Here is a 17,838-nt window from a genome sequence, read left to right on the forward strand (position 1 = left end):
ATATATACGTATATATATATATATACATATATATATATGTATATAAAAGAAAGTTTTTGTTTGTTTGTTTGTCTGCGCAAGCTAATCTCCTGAACGGTGAAGAATAGGAGGAAACCTCCAATACAAAAAATGTCGGGATGGGCCCCTGGACGGTTTTAGGCTAGATGGCGAGGCCGGTCGAGGCCCACCTCGGCCGGGTCGGGCCAATTTCGCAATTACAAGCTGAGCTGAATTACAGTAGTCAATCTTCTACGGCCGCGAGTAAAAGCTGAATTATGGTAGTAAATGCATTCAAAAAGAACCAAAAATGTTGGGACGGGCCCCGGGATGGTTATAGGCTAGGTGGCGAGGCCAGTTGAGGCCCACCTCGGATGGGCTGGGCCCATTTCGCAATTAAAAGCTGAGCTGAATTATAGTAGTCAATTGTCTACGGCCGCGAGTAAAAGCTGAATTATAGTGGTAAATTCATTCAAAAAGAACTAAAAATGTTGGGACGGTCCCCGGGAAGGTTATAGACTAGTTGGCGAGGCTGGTCGAGGCCGTTTCGGCCGAGCTGGGCCCATTTCACAATTAAAAGCTGAGCTGAATTATAGTAGTCAATCTTCTACGGCCGCGAGTAAAAGCTGAATTATAGTATTAAATTCATTCAAAAAGAACCCGGGCAACGCCAGGTGCTTTCGGCTAGTGTGTGTGTATGTATATATATATATATATATATATATATATATATATATATATACATATATATATAGATATATATATATATATTGTTGCGGATATAAGGACTGTTTTTTTTGATTGTGTGCTTTATTATTATTATTATTGGTTATTCTGCGCCTCCTGCCTCCGGAGCTGTGTAAAGGTCAAAAGGGCGTCCCATAATTAGTCCACAAGCATACACGTCAGCCAATCATAGAATACCCCTGTTCGATAGTTATATCTTATTCTGTGTTTTAGGGTAAGGCTGTGTCTCCCATTAATAGAAGTACTCCATTGCACCAAGTGAAAGAGATAGATTCCCTTCATTCCCATTCCCAAAACCTCCATTCCCCCTTTTCGTCAATTGCCAACTGCATTTTGGGCGGTTTTCCCTTCATCCGCCATTGACCACGAGGCAGGGTTGGGGAAGAAAGGCGGGTCCCCACCTCGTCATAGAGGGGAGGAGTGAACCAGCCCTTGCCGACCAACCCAGAACGAGGGGTTGGCTTTAGAGGGCGGAGAGAGAACGTTTTGGGGAGGTTCGCAAAGGGTCAAGGGTGGGGCTTATATAACCCGAGGCAGAGGCCCCCGGAGAGAGTCGAGGAGGGAGGAGATCAGAAGACAGAAAGGCCTTGAGTTGGACTAAGCAAGATAGGAAGTTGTTGGACTGGGTGGGACTAAGAAAGAGAGAGAGAAAGAGTCCTGAAGCTTGTGAGGGAAGGAGAGAGAACCCGTCACACCAACCCCCCACCAGCCGCGTTGGCTCCACCAAGCGTTCACCTCCACCAAGCTCCGCGTTGGTTCCACCAAGCGTTCACCTCCACCAAGCTCTGCGTTGGCTCCACCAAGCGTTCACCTCCACCAAGAGTTCACCTCCACCAAAGCTCCACCAAGCTCCGCGTTGGCTCCACCAAGCATTCACCTCCAGCCATCCACCTCCTGCGATTCCTGTCATCATTCCCCGCGTGAGTCTGTCTTTTGTTTGTTCTGTCCTGGGTTAATTAAGACTGTAGGTAAGCTAGTATTTTCACTGTGTCACCTGCGTCTTATGTGCTGTAAATAAACGTGACTGCTTTCTTTTTGCTTATGTGTGTAAATAGTAAATAAAATTAGTAGTATTTCCAAACCTTTCTTTGCCTTCGTCTTCCTCTTTGCATTCGTCGTATTAGTCTTTTCCCTCATTGAGCAGCCGCGGTGCGATCCGGCCAACGTTTGGGTGGAATCGGGTTCTAATCGGGGAATAACTGTTCGGTCGCGGTAATACCAACCGCTCGGTAAAATAACATCTTTAACCGCGTCCGCAACAATATATTCCCTTTTAGATTCCCTTTTACAGGGGTCTTGAGGATGCCTAAAGTCTTGAAGGTCTAAAGTGTTTTAAGGGATCTTGAGGGTCTAAAGCGTCTTAAGGGTCTAATGGAGTCTTGAGGGTCTAAGCTCTAAGGTGTCTTAAGGGTCATAAGAGTTAAATGTTGTAGTGTCTAACAGTATTGAGGGTATTGAGGGGTTAATCGGTCTGAAGGGGTCTTTCAATAAGGGTCTAAGGGTAAAGCTCTGAGCGTCTAAGGGTCAAAATGTTTTGGGTCTGAGGGTCTAAAGTCAAAGGTCTGTAAAAAGGTCTAAGCGATCTTAAAGGTCTCATAGTTACATTCCAATAGCACGTAATTAACGCTACCCTTATGTGAACAGTTAAGTAACAACATGGCGCCGATTGTTAAGTTCGCCGAGCTCTGGTATTCTTTGGCTCTGAGTTTGTCAGACAAGTGGAGTCGGCTGTGGTGCCATTTGAAGTGAGGGAAGGGATGGAAGGGGAGCATACTCCAGAGAATGATTTCACAAGGAGTCACATGTTTTTAGCAGAGGGAGACAAGTTTGAGAAGTGAGCCTTGAGGTTGGACCGATGTTGTTTTCTGGTTTTCCTCAGAGTGGACACTCACTTGTTCTGGGTTTTGTGGAATGATCTTCGGTTGCCTTCAGTTAGATTTGTCCTCCAGGAAGAGAAGGTAAGTTTTTTGAAAGCAACTGCCTCACCACATAATTCTGTCTACCAGGGGCGAGAAGCTCGGTATGATAACTGTAGATGAGATGGTATAGATCTGTACATAAGGGAAAGCAAGCTTGTGTGTAAGAACTCCAGGGCAGTATTAATACCAGGAGAGGTGGAAATGAAGCGAGTCATGACATGATAGGGCAGCTTACAATCCCTGTCAGTCAGCTTAAGTGGTCTGCCGATGATATGGTGATGAGGCAGCTCTGTGACAATAGCCGGAGAGATGTTGACTCTCATAAGCACATGATCAGATTACCCTATTGGAGCAAAATAGTAACAGGAGACAGTAAGAAAATTTGTCATTACCAAGTCTATAAGAGGGCGTGACATTGGGTCCAGGTCAGAAGGTTCACTGATTGGGTGAGACTCACAGAAGACCTTTGCTGCAATGCCATGGCTGGTTGAAAAGGTACCAACACCAAGCCATTCAACCAACTGGCATTGTCACAGTTGAAATCACCGCATATGAGGAAAAGAGAGGATGGGTGGTTATAAGATGGTCCATGTGGGCAGAGAACTGGAGTCATCCCTGTTTAATCGATTTGTTTCCAAAATTATTCATAAAAAATGAATAAAGGTAAGGTGGGATCCTTTTCGGATTTTGCATGTTCCAAGGAAACTTGAATAACAACCTTCTAGAAATCAAGACAATTACAAGATAAAACACTCTTATTGCTCAACATATTGACAGTAGAAGGCCCCATTGATTATGTCTGCCACCGAAGGTGGACAGAGGTTATGTTTTCACCACTGTCTGTTTGTCTGTGAGCAGGATCTCCAAAAAAGTTGCAGACGGATTCGAACGAAATTTGGTAGAGAGGTTGGGTGTGTGACAAGGACGAAATGATTAGATTTTGGTGAAGATACGGATCCGATAATTGTCAAAAGCGATTCTTCACCATTGAGAGATAGGGCCAAAAACGTTATATAGCATACGACATATCAAAAGGTTATGGCTGGATTCGGACAAAATTTGGTGGATGAGATGTTCAGGTGACAAGAACAAGCCGATTAGGTTTTGGTTTAGGTCCGAATCCAGATCTGGCTTATCAGAAGGATACAAAACGTAAACCGTTCCGCCTGGCGGAGGTATGCTCTCTACAAAGTGTTGCTCTAGTTTCATCTGTGGCCCATATGATTACAGGATAATTTCCATGTTATGTAATAACATACATATACATTATTAACACTCCTGGTTTTAGATAATTATCTATGATCTATGTGTGGAGCATGAAAGGGTTAAATTGAAAAAAATAATCTGAATTCCAAAAAGAAAGAGGAGGGAGGATAATAGGAGAAATGACGCCATGGGAAGGAAGGAAGGAGTATGGAAAACAAGGAAATAAGTTTAGGGGGGGTTGGAGGAGAGAATAAGAGAAAAGGGAGGGAAGTATGAATGAATGAATGAATGATCGTTTTGAGGCCATTTTCCCCGCTAGAGCGGGGGTTAGCCTTGCAGGCCCCATGACAATCATGGTTCCCTGTTTGAGGCAATGTTTTTATGCCCGGATGCCCTTCCTGACGCCAACCCTTAGTCGCCTCTTGCGATGCGCAGGGATACAGTGTACCTATTCTAAACCGGGGTACACACCGGGTTCATTCATCCCAGCAAGCTGGTACTCAATTTACCGATCTCGGAAGGATGACAGGCTGAGTCAACCCCCTGGTGTTAATTCGGGGATCGACCGGGATTCGAACCCAGGATCCTAGGATCCCAAGCTGGCACCCTAACCGCTAAGCCAACACCCAGCCAACAGGGAAGTATCATGTGATGTAATTGGAGGGGTGGGAGGATCAGGGATATAGCATATTCTATTTAAGTATGTAATAAATAGAGGATCCCACTTTTTCGTTCCTCAACCTGAGACTTTGCCACGTAAACCTATCATTGCAACGTGTGTCAGGATGGAACAGACATATCCTTGATTGCATCATGTTCATGAAAATAAAAGTAAAGTAAATAAAATAAGCTTTAAATCTTCAGTCTTGTAAGAAAACTGCTCGAGTATCCACGACAATGGCGGGAGGTCGTTCCCCACATTCGCCAGTGCCATGACGGACACTTTCGACCGAGATCCCCGGAGAGATGAAGGAATTTCGAATGAACGAGAGAAGCCCGTCGTTTAATAGTGCAGAGATGACGTCATTGCAAAAAGAGAAAGGCAAATGTCCAGGTGAACCTACCTCTCAACAGGTGAAGTGTGTGTACGGGAGATAAGATGCAACCAGATCCCCAAGCCGTCCGCCACCCAAGTAGAGTACGTATTAGCAAGTACAGTATAGTATGTAATATCTGCTGAAGCAACGTGTCGGGTGTGACGTATATGAGCCAGTTAGACTTGTTTTCCCTCCTGCACTATTTCCACACCCTTACCTCTCACGTTCATTTGGAGTTGAAAGTTTTTAACGCATTTTAATATTTTTTCTGTTTGCATTCAAAAACATTTTCATTGGAGGAACGTCACTGCATTTTAACCACCACGTGTTCATGGAATTGTCGTTGTATTGTTGTACGATCAGGTTGTAACCTGATAACATTATTTGTGGCAACAATAAGTGGAAATATTATGTTATCCTTTGCTATAAGTGGTGGATACTAAAAATACTACTTCAATGGCCCAAATTATTGCACACATCTTTTACTCTTCACACCTCGATCACATACATCCTCTCTGGACTTCCCACCTCTCTCGTAACCCCGATCCACCCCTCTAGTTGGGCGGATATGTGAAAAAGATGTTCACCTCTGGCAGGAAGCATAAAAATTGGTATGTAAGGGTTTTAAGGTATGCTGAATTGAAATAGATGTGGAGACATTTGACTTTTTTGACATTTTACATTTGACAGCCATTCAACGTGGTACAAATTTTTGATGATGTCAGAGAATTGGTTGAGAATGTTCTTATTAGAGGTTTACATCTTATTTACATGTCCATTGTGTTATATATACAATAATAGATATGTCCGTCTATTAAAGAACACACAATCATAACATAACACAACATGTACATTTGTTATGAACAAATAATGTAATTTTTTATTTATTAATTAACATTGTCCTTGACATATAACTTATGGAGGTGCACTTGTGGACTGTTTAACCATAGACTTTATTTTGTCTGGTTCTATGAAATTCAGCTGGTTGGCTTTATTTCTGGTGTATTTCTAAATATCGATAACTTGCGTAACAGAGTAATTGGTATCTTAAAATTCCCCTGTCATACATTGTTGCCTATGTTTGAGCAGCCATGGGGTATATTCAAGCATTTAGAAAATTAACAAGAAACTGACATTGTGGGTAAATGTAGGCGATCAAGGGCTCTGTATGTTTGTTACCAAATTTCATGCTTATGTTGCATATTACATCTTTTTGTGAATTAAAGAAGTCTTTCCATATCTGTCTGTTGTCAACTTTCTGAACAGAATACATACGTATATTACTGCCCACACATCTAACTTCCAAAAAGAGAAAAAAAGTACGTCTTTTTGCAATTTTCGACTACCAGTAGCATAGCACATAACATCACATGTTCCCAGAGAAACACTGTCTATATTACTTATTTGGGACTGTTATTCCATTTAGCAAGGATTGGAAGAAATATACATGCAGGTGTATTTTGAAATTTATTAAATTGTGGCACATTTAAAGAAATCGAAATTTTTCTCATTTCGCAGTGCAGTTGATGCCAGCAGTTATGGTTGAGAGTCCATGTAGAGTGAGATATCTAACACAATGTGATAAGTAATACACCATATTAGAGGTATTTATATACCCATTCCAGTAATGTATGCTGCTAAATGATCATTGAAGCCACAATAAGATGGCAGGCCAAGAACCCTCCTCCCACGAATAGCACGAAATTGGCAAAAAATGCAAAAACACCCCGTCCCCCAAAACCTCATTTTTGAGAACGTTACGTTGATCCTATCAAATGTCTCCACATCTATTTCAATTGAGCATATCTTAAAACCCTTATATACCAATTTTTATGTTTCCTACCAGAGGTGAACATCTTTCTGATATTTTGTCACATATCCACCCAACTACTCCTTCCACCTCAATGTTGGTGTAACAATCTCCTCCTGCCAACTCCATTCATATCAAAGACCTGCCAGAGCACCCTCTTCCACCCCCAATCGCTACATCCTGAGCACGTCCCCCATCCTCCCTCCTGAGCACGTTGCCCATCCTCCCTCCTGAGCACATTCCCTCCTGTAGCGAGTATCGATGCTGAGGGTGTAGCGAGTGCAGGCAGTGCTGAGGGTGTAGCGAGTGCAAGCAGTGCTGAGGGTGTAGCGAGTGCAGGCAGTGCTGAGCGTGTAGCGAGGCACAGACAAGACAGCAGCATCCAAGATGTCATTCAAAGCCTGGATTTTGGTTTTGACCCAGGAAATCCATAATCCCAGCAGCTCCGCCTCCTCATTCAGTGCCTGGAGGGCCCCACTGCCTGCACTCGCTACACCCTCATAACTGCCTGCACGCACTACACCCTCAACACTGCCTGCACTCGCTACACCCTCAGCACTGCCTGCACTTGCTACACCCTCAGCACTGCCTGCACTCGCTGCACCCTCATCACTGCCTGCATTAGCTACACCGTCAGCATTGCCTGCATTAGCTACATTCAGTGCCTGAATATCCAACGTCTCCACAAAGATGAATGCATCATCTGTGATATCAAGGTCATAGATCTTGACACTCCCAAACGATGCACCACAGCCTGACCTCTCCGACATACTCCCCATAATCCAGTCCATACAAGCACTGAAGAGTTTGGGAGCCAGTACACACCCTGCCAAGCTCCAGTAACAACTGGAAATAAGTCAGATGGAGCCACCACACCTCACAGCACTCTCAGTACCAGAGTATAGTTCAGAGATCAGATTGATCCGCGTTGGTGGGTGGTGGCACCCGACGAAGACCAAGAATCCTCGAGAGGGCATCCTGATTCACCGAATCAAACGCTTTGCGGAGATCAACATAGGCTGCAAGCAGCCCCTGATGAAACTCTCGCTTGCGTTCGTTGAGGACCTGAAGCGCAAGGATATGGTCAATCGTTGACCTCTTAGGTGTAAAGCCAGACTGCTCTGGTCGCTGGTGCTCGAGCAGATGGCGGCGAACCCTCTCAAGAATGATCGAAGCAAAGACCTTGCCCGGCACCGAGAGTAGCGTCACCCCTCGGTAATTGTTGGTCCTGGTGATCACCCTTCCCTTTCCAGAGGGGGACAACAAGGCCCCTCTTCCAATCAGTTGGGATGATGCCTGTACTCCAAACAGAGCACAGAACTGCATGCAATGATTCAAGTACAGCATTTCCACCAGCCTTGAGAAGCCCAGCATGGATGCCACAAATGCCAGGAGCTTTGCCGCCTTTCAACCGGTTCACCGCCGCCTGTGTTGCGTCAAGTGAAGGCGGTTCATAGTTAATTGGGGGTTCATTCCTTAACGGTTTTAAATGGAGTGCTTGCTCGAATGCTTAAACCACTTGGCGATCTCTCCACAACAAACTTGGTAAATGAACACACCCAATGTTCTTGAGACCCGACCATAGATTGACTGTAATCTATATACCCCAAAGAGGAATGACCCTCCCTGCCACTCCCGTAATAAGCGGAGGCGCGTGCGATTTGCACTTCTGGAAGAGGAAGAGACTCCCGGAAGACTCTTCCGGCGTTCGATTTGGACTCTTCTCTTCTCGGAAGCTCTTCTACCTCTTCCGTTATCTAGCAGAAGAGGCGGTTAGAAGAGGAAGAGGAAGAAGAGGCGGAAGAGAAGAGGTTATACTTACGCAGCAAAACTTGCAAGTGAAAACACAATCTGGATATTTGCATCAACTTGTGATGTAGTGTCATCTTTGTCTAATTCTTCCATCATGAGCGCGAGTAATACATGTTTGGCCGCCATCTTGCTTCTCTTCTGCCTGTTCGGCGCAAAGAAATCTTCCGGAGGAGGCTTCTGTCTTCGGAAGTGACCAAATCGCACGTGCCTTGGGTGTAGGCCGACCAATATTCATAAAACGCGATTATTTTTGGCCAAAGTCGTGATTTCAGGATATCGCGATACGCTAACAATTTGGGCCAGAAGCCGTGAGAATTTCTGGTTATCGCGAGATTATTATGATTTTTCCACAAACATGGAGGTTTCATGATCATTCGTGAAAACTGGAATGCATTTATCCAGATTTAAAATACGGTAAACTCGATGCATGGAAATGAGGAAAATATACTTTATTTCCTTATTAATTTCCCGTTTAAAACATTATTATACAATATAATTGAAGCGGTGTATAGGATTATTTTACTATTCGATATGGTAGGCTACTTTTATTGCATTTCATTTATGAAATTTATATTTCGTTATGGTTTCATTATCTGCCTGTGCATTTTCGTCTTTTATCCGTTTCCACTTTATGACGGCAAAAACAATTATTTTTTAGTGGTGGTGTATTGACATCCCCAACGATTTCCATTCAGATTTCAGTACTTGGTGGAACCTGTTAACGACCCTTAATATAGGAATTGTGAGGGACGCGTCTTGTAGAATTCACAGGCCATTTGGCGGGATCGGATCGGTTTGGTTGTGTTGCCGCGTTCGGCTGGAAGTCGAATATCCACTCCCTTACGTTTTCACTCAGATTTACACGCACAGGCACAGCCCCACCTGTGCGCCCACTTCTGAGTTTATAAGAGTGGAGTTTGTGAGCGAAGGTGAGCGAAGAGTGGAGTTTGTAATATTTTAATTCTTTGGTAGTAACTGTGTGAATTTCCGCGCTTTACAAAGACGTTTTTCAAGATATTTAATTGACCTTTTGTCTTTTATTTTGCTTGGTGCTCGACATTTAAAACTAAAAGGGTTAGAGCATTAAAGGGTACAATTCGAGGGGGTTGGTAGGAGGGAGGGTACCAGTAGAAAATGGATGATAGCATGGTTGGTGGTGGGAGGCAAATGGCGCGAACTATGTCGGTTTATGGGCCGCAAACGGGAAGGTGGTGGTACAGAGGGAAATGGCGCGTGCGATGTCGGTTTATGGGCCGCAAACGGGAAGGTGGTGGTACAGAGGGAAATGGCGCGTGCGATGTCGGTTTATGGGCCGCAAACGGGAAGGTGGTACAAAGGGAAATGGCGCGTGCTATGTCGGTTTATGGGCCGCAAACGGAAGGTGGTGGTACAGAGGCAAATGGCTTGAGCTCTGTCGGTTTATGGGCCACAAACCGGAAGGTGGTGGTACAGAGGCAAATGGTGTGTGCTATGTCGGTTTATGGGCCACAAACGGGAATGTGGTGATACAGAGGGAAATGGCGCGTGCTATGTCGGTTTATGGGCCGCAAACGGGAAGGTGGTGGTACAAAGGGAAATGGCGCGGGCTATGTCGGTTTATGGGCCTCAAACGGGAAGGTGGTGGTACAGAGGGAAATGGTGCGTGCTATGTCGGTTTATGGGCCGCAAACGGAAGGTGGTGGTAGAGGGAAATGGCGCGGGCTATGTCGGTTTATGGGCCGCAAACGGGAAGGTGGTACAGAGGGAAATGGCGCGGGCTATGTTGTATGTCGGTTTATGGGCCGCAAATGGGAAGGTGGTACAAAGGGAAATGGCGCGTGCTATGTCGGTTTATGGGCCGCAAATGGGAAGGTGGTACAAAGGGAAATGGTGCGTGCTATTTTTTTTTTTTTTTTTTTTTTTTTTTTTTTTGTGTTTGTATACAAGATCGAGGCTCGTGAAAGAGCGAACATTAATCACACAGAAAGACAAACAGACACACAGAACAAATAACATCGGGAGCAGTAGACAAGATGGGGAGAGAGGGGGAAGGACACAAACACAACATTTGAGAGCAGGGACCGAGAGACATGGAGACATTGAGAGAACTGTGGGAGGGAGAGGGCTTTGGGGGGGGAGGCATGGGAAGGGGGGGGGAGGGGTGGGAGAGGTATAAAACATATGGACACTGCCAAGACTTCCAGGAAAGAAGTTGGAATTTCAAACAAGGTGGATCTGGGGTGAATTAGTGGGGGTAGAAAAGATCAAGGTTTTGGATGGGGGAAGATAAGAGATGGTGGTGAACAGCTGTTTTGAAGACCTGGAGGGAGGAGTGTGATTGAAGTGAGTGTGGGAGTTTGTTCCAGAGGCGGGAGAAAAGAGGAATGAAAGAGTGAAGGTGAGCAGAGAGCCGAGATTTCGGCAGTTTAACCATCAGAGGGTGGCTGGCAGATCTTGTGCGACCTGTAGGAATATTTGGGGGACAGAGCACAGAGAGAGCTGGGGGAGCAAGGCCGGAGAGGAGTCGGTGGAAGAATCGTTGGAGGCGCTATGTCGGTTTATGGGCCACAAACGGGAATGTGGTGGTACAGAGGGAAATCAAATGGCGTGAGCTATGTCGGTTTATGGGACACAAACGGGAAGGTGGTGGTACAGAGGCAAATGGCGCAAGCTCTGTCGGTTTATGGGCCACAAACGGGAAGGTGGTGGTACAGAGGCAAATGGTGTGTGCTATGTCGGTTTATGGGCCACACACGGGAATGTGGTGATACAGAGGGAAATGGCGCATGCTATGTCGGTTTATGGGCCTCAAACGGGAAGGTGGTGGTACAGAAGCAAATGGTGTGTGCTATGTTGGTTTATGGGCCTCAAACGGGAAGGTGGTGGTACAGAAGCAAATGGTGTGTGCTATGTCGGTTTATGGGCCACAAACGGGAAGAACTGGGGTGGAGAAGCAGGAATTCAGGGACGCAGTGGAGAAGGATGAACTAAACCATGGGAATGGTTTAGCTGGAACAAGGAATAGAGTGGTGTGGAGCCAGCAGAGCTGGTGGCAAGGAATTGAAGAATGGCCATAGCTTCGTTTCAAAAGCAGCAAAGCCACAAGATTACCTGTCAGAGTGGACAGCATAGAAAATAACTGGATTTGGTGGTGATAAGGAAGCTGTGGAGGGTTAAGGATTGTAATGCAGTGGTGGGAGAGCATGTTACCATCCAACACAAGCCTGTGATGTTTGAGGTTAAGAGCAGTGGTCGGAAGATGATTGGGCGGCTCAAGTGCAAGGGAAACGTCGTTGAGTAAAAGGAGAGGTTGAGGCAGGCCTGTAGATACAGGGGTGAATTGCCCCCACTCATCCCCTCCCTTTAGGTGTAATTCCCCACCCCCTCTAGATAAGAACCTGACCGACCAAAAATACGAAAGCTTAGCACGAGAAAAATCTGAGCGTTTTCCGAAAATCCGAAAATCAAGGGTGGTGTATTTTATTTTTTTCGGAGGATTTTGGCTCTTTTTATTTTTTTATTAACGCAGTCAGTCCACATATCTTAAATGCATTGTTCAACTCTGGTATAAGGGGGCCCTTCCTCATATGTTCTCGCAGAAGCACCATTGTCTCCAATCGTTTTGATCTGTTTTTCTTCAAGAAACGCCCTCTTTAAAATAACCCCCTCCACCCCCCAATCCCTTGGATGCACCGGCTGGCTACAGACCTGGGTTAAGAGCCAGGTGAACAACCTTGTGATGAAGCGGAAGGTGTGGAGGAGGATTGGAATAAGTACAGATATGCGTTTGGGGGGAGCCTTCTTGATTGAGAAATAGGGTGCAGTGGATGGAGGAAGTAGCAGTTGGGGGGGGGGGGGGGGGGGGGAGATTGGGAGAGGATAGAGGGAGACAACCGAATGTAGAGTTGCTGCACCTGTTGGGCAAAAGAAGAAAGCAGCAAGAAGACTTGTGGATAAGGTGAGGAATGATGTGGAAGACTAGGTATATAACAAGTTGGAGGAGGATGGTGCGAAGATGATCCATAAGTTGGCTCGTGACAGGGATATAAGGACATGTGTAAGGACATGAACGGGGTGGTGATTAAGGATGGCGCTGGATGCTAGTGACAGAAAGGGGGGCATTATTGAAGGTATTGGAAGGAGCTGTTGAACCAAGAAGGAAGCAACGACGAGCTGGAGCTACCATGTTATATAGCGGTAGTACAGAGGGGGTGGTGTGAACAACAGTAAGGAGAGGATGAAGAGGGGAAAAGCACCAGGCATTGATGTTCGTACAGGATGATAGTTGCTGTAGGAGAAGTCTGAGTCAGTTGGACAAAGAGACAGGTGAAATTGTATGAGAAAGTGTTTGATTCCGGAGCATTGGAGGACACTAATTGTGCCGAAATGGAAGGGGAAGAGCGATGTTCATGATCTGGGGAAGTATAGAGGCATTACACTCCCAAGTCAGATCATAAAGGTACTGGAGAGGATTCTGGATGGGAGAATAAGGAAGACTATGGAGATGTAGATCGGTGAAAAGCAGGGGTTTTTTTCCTAAACCCAGCAGGGGTTTAGTAATGGTTGAGGGAAGCTGGATGGGATGGATGTTTACATTGAGGCAGCTGTTGGAGAAGAGGTTGGAGGTGAAAAGTGAAATGGCATTGGGATTTGTAGATCTGGAGAAGGCCTATGACGCTGTCCTGAGGAGATGGTGATGGCAACACTGAGATGGATGGGAGTGCCGGAAACAGAAGCTTGGTTGGTGGGAGGGATGTACAAGAGAACCTGGGATGTCGGAGGAGTTGTGAACATTGGTTTGAGGCAGCGAAGCTCTCCCATCCCTCATGTTTATAATGGTGATGAAGCAGGTAAGCAGGAGGGTAAAATAAAAGGTATTGTCGTGTGGACCCTTCGGTTAATACCAGGGCTCGCGGATGGACCAAACGGATTTAATTGGAGGCTGACGACCAAACACGGATTTTACTATCAAACGCGGGAGGAAGAAGAAGTGAAGAGGAAGAAGCGGCCGAAGCGCGTACCTGTGGAGGGCGAACGAACTCAAATGGCAGGTCCGATCCTGCAGGGAAATTAACGAACTGGAACACAAGATTTAGAATGCACAAAAATAAAGATTTATTCACGGACCCGATAACGAGGAAACGCGACGGTAATCAAATAAAAGTCCTAATTTGGGATCCCACACACCAGACTTCAGAAACGAACAAGGGATGAATTAACGAAAAGAACACGTCGTGTATTTGTGAGTATGGTGCGTCTTAACTCGTCTGTAGTCTTGCGTCTGTCGACGTCCCACGCGGCCCCCTCCGTCCGGCTCCAAGCACCACGCGTCCAACGCAGGCTGGCAAGCTCCACACACGGTCGATCTCCACACACGATCGGTCTGCCAAGTCCCAGTCAGCTTTCCCAAGAGTTGGATGTGCCAGAGAGACAAAGGAACGTGCAAGAAGCAAGCGATCTCCACTCAACTCAAGAGAACTCCCAGAAGCAAGCGAACGAACTCGGGCTAGGACTGTGCATAGAGTTCGGCGCGCCCTTTTTATAATCTTGCGGCGATGACGTCAGCCTCGGCGCGCCACCCAATCAGTGCCCTCCACCGATTCATTGGCTGGAGGTTCGTGCCTACCGCGCCAACCCATCACTCGTTCCCTGTAGCGTGGTGATACCGCATGCTACTCGAGGCCTAGCGGAGGTGTAGCTGGCTGCGGTCCATGCGGCGGTGCCCTGGACTGGCTTCCTGTCTGTTTTCTTCCAAAGTCTTGTCGGGGAAGGGAATTTAATTAATGCGTGCACTAAAAGGCCTAACTAAGTGTCTACAGGTGTGCATTGCCATAAGGGACAAAGGTTTGATGACCAGGTGTGACACACAGGGGCATTATTCTTAATCCCTACTCTAACAATCGAACATCCTGGTATGTCCACAGGTATACTTCTTAACCGACAAACCGCCTAAACACACAGAACTTATTACAGGTAGATTCCCTATCACGACAGTCGGATACCTACCTACATAGATCTATCTGGCTCTAGATATTGCGCTACCCTCCAGACATAACAGTATACTTGGGAGGATGTTGTTTGCAGATATATATGGCTCATGTGGTAGAGAATAGGTGGAAGATGCAGGAAGTACCGGGAGAGTGGAAGAAGGCATTTGAGAAACAATGGGCGGAAGATGAGTATGGAGAAGACCGAGGTGATGTCGGTTGGGCAGCAGAGAAAATAAATTAATATCAGGTTATAGAAGGGAAGGAGATTAGACAGAGAAATAGGTTTGAGTATCTGGGGGGAACAGTGACCGGGGAGGGTAAGTCTGTGGCAGAGGTGCAGAGGAGTATTCAGGAGAGGGTGAATGCATTGAGGGAATAATGGCAGACAGAAAGATATCAAGGAAATTGAAAGGGAAAGTTTTGATGGATTATGTGAAACTGGCCTACTTTACAGTCTTGAAATTGCAGGACTGACAGATAACAGAGGTTGCAGGTTTGCGAGAACAACTGGGTCAGGAGGATTGTGATGGTGAAGACTATTAATTGAAGTAGGATGGATGAATTGATGGCGAAGATTGGTGTGCAGATGACGTTATTTTTGTATATATTTTTTGTATACGATGTAGAGGCTTGTGTTAGAGCTAACACATTAAACACAAAAAACAAAAACGGACACAAAACATATAATAAAGGGAGCGGGAGGCAAGAGGGGGAGAAAGGGAAGTACATAAGCACAACAACAGTAGAGAGCAGGGACATCGGAAGGTCTGTGGAAGGTAGAGGGCTGGGGGCGAGGTAGGTGGGGGGTGGGGGGGGGGGGGAAGGGGCGATGCATGGTAGAAAACAAAGTGACACTACTAGGAATTCCAGGAATGAAGTCAGAGATTGAAAGAGGTGGATTTTGGGTGTTTTAACAGGGGTAGAAAAGATAAAGGTTTTGGATGGGGGAAGATAAGAGATGGTGGTGAACAGCTGTTTTGAAGACCTGGAGGGAGGAGAGGGATTGAAGAGAGTGTGGGGCGGAGCTCGGCCGGAGAGGAGTCTGTCGAAGACAGAAAGCACACCAACGGTGAGCCTGCGGTGAGCCATTGAAAGGCCCTCAGAATCAGCTTCGTCATGGAAGATACCAATGATTCTGAAAGCTTTGGTTTCTACAGCGTGAAGCCGAACTAGGTGTGAGGCAAGTGCGCTAGCCCAGAGAGAAGCGCAGTACTCTAAGCTGCAGATGAAAGCTTTGTATGTGGTTAAAATTTTGACGGGGAGATCGATATAAAGCTGGCTGAAGTGTGCTGGCACTCTGTGCAGATGAAGAGAGAATGACAAAGAGCAGATAGGTTGAGGGAGGAAGCTAGGATGAAAAGTGGTAGACCGATGTTGAAATGGGAGAATGGTGTATATATGAATGAATGATCGTTTTAAGGCCATTTTTCCCCGCTTAGAGGGGGGTTAGCCTTGCGGGCCCCATGGCAATCATGGTTCCCTGTTTTGAGGCAATGTTTTTATGGCTGGATTCCCTTCCTGACGCCAACCCTTAGTCGCCTCTTAAGCGCAGGGATACGGTATACCTATTCTAAACTGGGGTACACACAAATGGGAGGATGGTGTGAAGAGGGAATATCAATAAGGTGGGTGTGTTTTGAGAGAGAGAGATGGCTGAGGACAATGGGAAGTGGAGGAATATTGTGGTCAAGGCAGGGGAGAAGCTTGATACCGTTGGACCTCACCCCCTTATGAAGGGAAGAGAATGAGAATAGGGCATATAGACACATACTCATAGGTTGGCAATTATTGTGCAGGCTTGCTGGGCCGAACGATCTATCTCCTGCATTGAAGTTCCTTGAAAAGGTCACTCCCTCCCCCACTCACTTCTCTCGATCAAGCCTGTGGCACAGAGACAGGTGTGCGACACAATGCAGGATAACCAGGTGTGGTATACGATGCTTCAGTCAACCAGCGACACGAGTCTTCTCCCCCGTCATAACGCTAGCTCCATAAATGTTTGCACAAATAACTTTGCTAAGCCATAACTCCTGTGAAATCCCATCATTTGCAACAGCTTCGTCGATTGCCTCAAGAATACGTTCGTGAGAACCTCATACTTTTCCCTGTTCATTAAAGCACGTCTTTCCCGTGGCTGTGACTTGTGGATGTTCCTTAACCCTCTTGGCAAGAACACACTTTTTGCGAGTCTTAGATTGATTGAGAGTTTCAAGAGAACTTGTTCGAAAGGTATTATCAGTACCAAGAAAAAATAGACTTTCACCGTCCGCATGTTTGGGAAATTTCCTACAAAGATGACAAAACGTGGAGTTTCGCGCTTTATGCTACTCGAGCCAGGTGAACTCCTTCGACCAAGAGGGGATGAAACTCCTTTTCCTCTGTGAGCTCGTGTTCTCTCTTTCGATCCTTTGACGTTTGTGCTTGAACTGCAGTATGTTAGTTTCACGCTGTGGTGGGTGGAGTCAAGCTACATAATGTTGATGTGGTCCTGCAGCTGTCTCACCAATGGGTGCACATTTCAAAAATCGACCCCCAACAAGAATCCCAACAGCAATGCGCAGCTCTTGTAGATCTGACATGTCGCAGGTAAAAACGAGAATCTATAGAACACCTTAAACCATGCAGTGCTCAAGTATACAATTAAATTACAATGAGAATGGCACTTGGTAGAGCGAATACCTCTGCCAGGCTGAACAGTTTGTTTTGTACCCCACTGATCGGCTGGATCTGTATCTGGGCCTGAACCAAAATCAAATTGGCTTTTTCTTGTCACCTACCCAACTCGTCCACCAAGTTTTGTCATAATCCTTCCAAAACATGTCATGCTATGCATGCATCTCTCAATGGTGACGAATGACTTCCAATCATTCGGATTCATTCGGATCACTGCTAACCCCCGCTCTAACAGGGAAAATGGCCTTAAAATGCCTGTTGTGTTGGTGGATCTTCACCAAAATCGAATCAATTTGGCCTTGTCACACACCCAACCGACCTACCAAGTTTTTTTTATTTTTATTTTTATTTTATTCTGTGTGTATACAAGATCTAGGCTCGTGAAAGAGCTAACATTAATCACACAAAAAGTCAAACCGACACATAAAACACAAAATAAGGGGAGTTGTAGACAAGATGGGGTGAGAGGGGGAAGGACACAAACACAAGATTTGAGAGCAGGGACACCGAGAGAACTGTGGGAGGGAGAGGGCTTGGGTGGAGGTGGGAGAGGTATAAAACATATGGACACTGCAAGGACTTCCAGGAAAGAAGTTGGAATTTCAAAAAAGTGGATCTGGGGTGAATTAGTAGGGGTAGAAAAGATAAAGGTTTTGGATGGGGGAAGA

At 45.9% G+C, this 17,838-nt stretch overlaps 1 protein-coding gene across 1 annotated transcript in view; it reads right to left on the reverse strand.

The window, feature by feature from the left end:
• The window catches only part of LOC137413698 (uncharacterized), an 85,928-nt gene extending 80,866 nt beyond the window's left edge, over positions 1–5,062 (reverse strand). Inside the window, exon 1 of the mRNA XM_078782243.1 lies at positions 4,934–5,062. The gene's annotated coding sequence lies outside the window, so the exon portion shown is untranslated. The remainder of the gene's footprint in view (positions 1–4,933) is intronic.
• Positions 5,063–17,838: the final 12,776 nt, after the last annotated feature.

Source organism: Myxine glutinosa, chromosome 7 (assembly GCF_964187855.1).
Source record: "Myxine glutinosa chromosome 7, kmMyxGlut1.1, whole genome shotgun sequence".
NCBI classification, from domain to species: domain Eukaryota; kingdom Metazoa; phylum Chordata; class Myxini; order Myxiniformes; family Myxinidae; genus Myxine; species Myxine glutinosa.